Raw genomic sequence first — 6,564 nt, forward strand, 5'->3', positions numbered from 1 at the left:
ATGAGAGACACAGAGAGAGAGAGAGAGAGAGAGAGAGAGGCAGAGACACAGGCAGAGGGAGAAGCAGGCTCCATGCAGGGAGCCCAGTGCGGGACTCGATCTCGGGATCCCAGGATCACACACCACTGAGCCACCCAGGCGTCCCAATCGGCTCCCCCTGTTAAAAGCACTCACAATTCCCAGTTCTTCACCTTTCTCCCTCTATGGGGGCGATTTTAGATTTACAGAAAAGTCACAAAAAGCCAGCTCTCGGGATCCCTGGGTGGCGCAGCGGTTTGGCGCCTGCCTTTGACTCAGGGCGCGATCCTGGAGACCCGGGATCGAATCCCACATCAGGCTCCCGGTGCATGGAGCCTGCTTCTCCCTCCGCCTGTGTCTCTGCCTCTCTCTCTCTCTCTCTGTGACTATCATAAAAAAAAAAAAAAAAAAAAAAAAGCCAGCTCTCGACTCCTCACCCAGCTTCTCCTAATGTCAGAACCTTACACAACCACCGTATGTCTGTCCAAACCAAGAAGCCAACCCCGGGCACCATGTGATGGATTAAAACTCCGGACGCGTCGGGATGCCTCCCGCCTGCCCACCAGGGCCCTTTCCTCTGTCCCAGGGTCCAGCACGGGGCCCCGCACGCCCGAGCCCTCACTGCCTCTCCGGGCTGCATCATTATAACTTGTAAATGATTGCCTCGGCCCCGTTTCGTGCCCCCCCAACTCCAGACTCGGCTGCACGAAGGGGCAGTTTGCTCCCAGCTGGGCCCTGGTGGCCACTGGGCACTTGGCTCGAAGCTTGTGCTCAGTAAATTCCTATGTGGAACACATGACGGCCCTGGGGGCAGGGTGGGGGTGCCCCGGGTGGGAGAGGCCAGCCCCCAAAGTCTCTGCGGGGGTTCCCATGGACACCTGGTGACGCGCTGCAGGGCATGGCACCGGCCCGCATGGGCTGCCCCAGCCGGTCCCCACCCCCCATTGCCCTCAGCTCAGGTGGGAGGGACAGGGAGGCTGGGGGCTGGGAGAAGAAACGGCTGAGAGACAGATGGAGCCGCAGCGGAGCCCGAACCGGTGCTGCTGCGTGTGGCAGCCATCGTGCCCCTAAACTGAGGTGTGCGAGGTGGGGCGAAGGGCTGGGGGAGCCGAGGTGTGGCAGCGCCTTGAGGACCGAGGAGAACGCTTTGTGGAGGTGGGGGCACTGCAGGCTTTGGAGCGGGCTCCCATCCGAGCGAGCGGCTGGGACCTCGGCAGTGTCTCGGGCTCTCCCTGAGTCCGCCTGGATCCGGGGTGGGGAGGCGGGAAGGCAGCTCCTTGGGGGTGGTGCAGTGACATGGCCCTGTGGGGAAGCAGGTGGCCTGAGGGCATCTGCCTGGAGAGACAAGGCTACCCCACCCTAGGGAGTGCCACTGGGACAGGCTTCACCGGGTACCCCCTCTTTCCCTACACCCCTTCCTCCCTGGCCTCCCAGCTCCAGTGTTGCCCACTGCTGGCTACTAGAGGAATTTCCCAATACCCTAATCTCTCTCGGGCTCTAATACCCTCCATGGCTCCCCACTGCCCTCAGGATGAAGGCTGGATTTTTATACCCAGCCTTTGCTGTCCTGAGGAGCCCTGTGGTCTGATCAGGACACACACTGTTTCCTGTCGGCGTCCGGAAATTCCCAACCTCTGCACACTTGTTCGGGCGGCTTCCCTTTCTGGAGCACCTTCCCTCCATCCACACGTCCGTCCTTTGCACAATGTCCTTATGCTCCTTCTCACAGCCTGGGAGCGGTGGGCCAGAGGAAAACCCTTCCCCCAAATAATAATAGCTGGTCCTCAGGGTGGGCACTCACAGCGCGTTAAGGGTTTTCCTGCATCCTCTCTGCCAGTTTTTGCACCTGGCCCAAAAGATAGGTATCATGGGTCTGATTTACAGATGTGGAAACAGAGGCTCAGAGAGGACCCATGGTCTGCTGAGAATAAGCCAGGAATAAAAAGGGCCCTCCTGGGATGCCTGGGTGGCTGAGTGGTTGAGCGTCGGCCTTCAGCTCAGGGTGTGCTCCCCTGTCCTGCGATCCAGTCCCACACTGGGGGTCCCTGCAGGGAGCCTGCTTCTCCCTTGGCCTGTGTCTCTGCCTCTCTCTCTCTCTCTCTCTCTCTCTCTCTCTGTGTCTCTCATGAATAAATAAAATATTAAAAAAAAAGTCTCAGGTCAGTTGTCACCTCCCCCTGGAAGTCTCCCTGGATTTCCAGTGGGGTCAAGGGATCAGCGTGGGCTTGTGCTCCCCATCACAGCCCTGTCGCTGTGGAGGCGATCCGTGGAGGCACAGGTGCCAGGGCTCTGCTGAGCATCTGCGCTGTGTCCTCCGAGTTTTGCAAACCTCTGAATCTGTTGCTGCGACTGCCCCCATCTTCCAGGAGCCGCAGAAGGAGCCGCGGATCAGGCCACGCCCTCGGGACCCGCCCGCACCTGTGCGCACCTGCGCGCACCTGCACGCACCTGCGCCCACCTGCGATGGGCCCCGCCCCCGCGCGCCTCCCACACGCGGGTGGGCGGCGTCTGCGCGCGCGACGCTCGTGAATCCTCCGCTGCGCTGCTGGCTGCTGGCGCGGGGGAGGCGCGGGCCGAGAACCCAAGCTGCTGTCGCTCCTCCCGCCCCACCCTCCTCCCCCCGCGTGGCTCCCGGGCCTGCCACCCCCGCGGGGGGCCTGTGCGGGGCTAGAGCGCGGCAGGCGGGCGGGGGGCGCAGGTGGACCGCGGCCCGTGGGAGCTTTTTCCCGGGGCTGACGGTGTGGGGGGGCTTCTGGCCCCCGCGTCCGGTCCCCCGAGGCGCCCAGAGGTGGTGGGGAAGCCGCGGCGGGGCGGGCCAGGAGGGCCTCCTGGAGGAGGCACGCTGCCCCCACTCACCCCACGCCCCGCCACCTGGGCCCATCGCGCAGACGATGCCCAGACAGGCGCCAGGCGGGCGCCCAGACAAGTGGGTCGTTTGTTCTGGGTCGCACAGCCCAGCGGGGTGTGGGGCTTGGTCTCGGGCTGCAGGTGACGCTCGATGCTCGTAGGTGACTTGGACCTAGCACCCTGCTCCTGCATGAGATGTCAGAGGTCACGAGCCCCCGCCACCCATCCCCGGGAAGGCGGAGGAACCGCGGCTGCGGAGCACGCGCAGAGCACGCCCCCTGCCGGCAGCGCCCGGAACCCGCGCAGCCGCGACCCCCACCCGCGGGGGAGCCCGCGTCCCGCTGGTTCAGTGGGGATAGGGTGCAACTCTTGGTCTCAGGGTTGTGAGTTTGAGTCCCACGTTGGGTGTGGAGGTTACTTTTTAAAAGATTTTATTTATTTATTCATGATAGAGCGGGAGGCAGACTCAGGCAGAGGGAGAAGCAGGCTCCATGCAGGGAGCTCGATGCAGGACTCATCCGGAGACCCCAGGATCACAACCTGAGCGGAAGGCAGACGCTCAACCACTGAACCACCCGGCGTCCCTAGAGGTTAATTTAAAATAAAATCTTTTTTAAAAAGATTTTATTTATTTATTCATGACAGACACACACACACACACACACACACACACACACACACAGGCTCCATGCAGGGAGCCAGACGTGGGACTCGATCTGGGGTCTCCAGGGTCACACCCCGGGCTGAAGGCAGCGCTAAACCGCTGGGCCACCTGGGCTGCCCCAAAATAAAATTAAAAAAAAAATTTAAAGGGACGCTTCGGTGGCTCAGCTAGTTAAGCCTCTGACTCTTGGTCTCAGCTCAGGTCTTGATCTCAGGGTTGTGGGTTTGCCTGCATTGGGCTCCGTGCTGGGCATGGAGCCTACCTTTAAAAAAAATTAAAAATAAACCCAGCTTTATAAAAAAACAAACAAACATGTAATTCATACACTACACAATTCACCCATTTGCACCTACAATTCAGCGGTTTTGGTATATTACATTATTCATTTTCTAAAATTGTGGTAAATATATAACAAAGTTTACCGTTATAACCATTTCTAGGTGTACAATTCAGGGTCATTAAGCACACTAACACTGTTGCAACCATCCTCATCATCCATCTCCAGAAATTCTCCATCATCCCCAACACAACTCTGCATTAAACACTAACCATCCTCTCCCCGGGGGCCCTGGTCACCTCTTTTTTTGTTTTTTTTTAAGATTTTATTTATTTATTCATGAGAGACACAGAGAAAGAGAGAGGCAGAGACACAGGCAGAGGGAGAAGCAGGCTCCCTGCAGGGAGCCCCATGCGGGACTCGAACCCAGGACTCCAGGATCATGCCCCGGACTGAAGGCGGTGCTAAACCACTGAGCCACCCGGGCTGCCCCCTGGTCACCTCTATTCTACTTTCTGCCTCTATGGATTCCCCTGTTCTAGATCCCTCAAGAAAGTGGAATCAAACAGCACTTGTCCTCTTACGACTGGCTTCTTAAACTTATGTTTTCAGAGTTCATCCACGCGGCATGAACCAGAACTTCCTTCTATGGCTGATAATATTCCAGTGTAGCCACTTTTGTGTATCTGTTCGTCTGTTGATGGACATTTGGGTTGTTCCCCACCTTTTGGCTGCTGAGAGTAGTGCTGCGGTGGACACTGCGCAAATATCTGTTCCAGTGCCTGCTTCCAGCTTCTTCGGGTAGATACCTAGGAGGGGAATTGCTGGGTCACAGGGTCATTTCGCTTTTTTGAGGATCCACTGAACTTTTCCACAGTGGCTGCACTTTTTTACAATCCCACCGACGATGTACAAGCGATCTGGTTTCTTGGCATCCCTGTGGGTGCTTTATTTGTCCTCATTTGCGGACCCGTAGGCCTTCCTAACCCCATGCCACAAATGCAGACGACTGATGCTTAGAGAGGCGAACACACGCGGGGAGATCATGAAAAAGCTGGGTTTGAACCCACCTTGGTCACACTCCACCCACACCCACCCTGGACTCATAGAGGCAATTTGCTGTGGTTTGATGAGATGCTAAAAACAGTTTGCTCTGCCTCTGTGGTCTCATTAGCTACCACCCCGACCCAAAGAAGGGGTCTTCACCGTCTGGCGCAGAGGCAAGAAGGGACAGATCGCTAACAGCTGGTCTCAACGGGGTGATTCTGCCCCCTAGGGGACACTTGGCAATGATTAGAGACTTTTTCTTTTTTTTAAGTGACCACAGGTATATGTGAGGGAGGGAAGAGTACATTGCCTTTTTTTTTTTTTTTAAAGATTTTATTTATTCATGAGAGACACAGAGAGAGAGAGGCAGAGACACAGGCAGAGGGAGAAGCAGGCTTCCTGAGGAGCCCGATCCGGGACTCGATCCCAGGACCCCGGGATGATGACCAGAGCCAACACCACAGGCTCAACCACTGAGCCCCCCAAGTGCCCTGAATTAGAGACATTTTTAATTGTTGGGACCTGCAGGGAGGTGGTGGTGCTGCTGGCGTCCTATGGGTGGGGGCCAGGGAGGCTGCTCAGCACCCTGCAGGGCCCAGGAAGGCCCCACAGCAGGATCTGGATGCCAATAGCGCAGAGGATACGCAGCCCTGGACCCGGGAGAGGGCAGGACCTGGCTGAGGGCAAGAGGAGGTGGGACCAGCACACCTGGGCTTGAATCCTGGCCCTGCCCCGTGTGTCTGTGTGCCCTTGGGCATGTCACTGCCCCTCCCTGGGCCTCAGTTTCCCTCTCCAAAATGGGAAAAAGACACATTTCATTTATTTTTGCCTCACGAGCAAAACCCTGTGGCAGGCTTGTGTGTGCCCCGTGTGCACACAGCAGGAACTCCACAAACACTTGTTGTCTGGCCTGCTCTGGCCTCCCCTGGCCCTGGCTGGAACTGGGACCCAGAGCCGGGCTGCAGGGAGGAAACCGAGCAGCAGGGGAGCTGGGAGCCGCTCCTGGGCCCAGTTCCCAGGACTCACAGCTGCATCCTCCTAGGGGGGGCCCCAGCTGGCCCAGCCACCTCACTCGCTGGCTCCTGCGTGTTCTGCTGGCTCATTCCCACGGAAATCGAGTCTGGATCTGGGAGTCCTCTGGTGGGGCTTCCAGGATCCGTCCACCCAGCGACTGTCTCAAGTCTCACCTGAGAATTTACCTGAGCCCAGGAAGATCTGTCTTCAACCTGGGGTCAGATGCAGCCCATCTGGGGCTACAGGAACCTGCATTTTCTAAAGGGCTCTCAGGTGATTCTGATACAAAGGGTTCCTCCGGGCTGTACTTTAAGAAACACGCTTCAGCTTACGCAGGTGGGTAAACTGAGTCCCGGAGGGAGCAAAGGGGCTTGCCCAGAGCCAGAGTTGGTCTGTTTTTCTTTTGGGCTCTCTAGCCTCTTTCTCCCTGCCCCCTCCCCACCGGGTCTCTGTTTTTGATTCTGGATCTCCTTCCTCTCCTTTCTTTCGCTCACGCCCCCCTCTCCCCCCCTCAACAGCGCATCCGGCCCGGTTCACCATTCCGGAGGAATCCCCCGAGCCTTTGGCCCCGCCCCAGACCCCGCCCCTCTCCTGATGGCGCGCTCCCATTGGCCTCTTCGTACGCCGCCCGCTCTGCCATTGGCTGATTCCACGCCCGCGGCCCGCCCCCCCGCCAGCCCCTCTGCAACTTTTCCGC

Source organism: Vulpes lagopus, chromosome 7 (genome assembly GCF_018345385.1).
Source record: "Vulpes lagopus strain Blue_001 chromosome 7, ASM1834538v1, whole genome shotgun sequence".
Lineage (NCBI taxonomy): Eukaryota > Metazoa > Chordata > Mammalia > Carnivora > Canidae > Vulpes > Vulpes lagopus.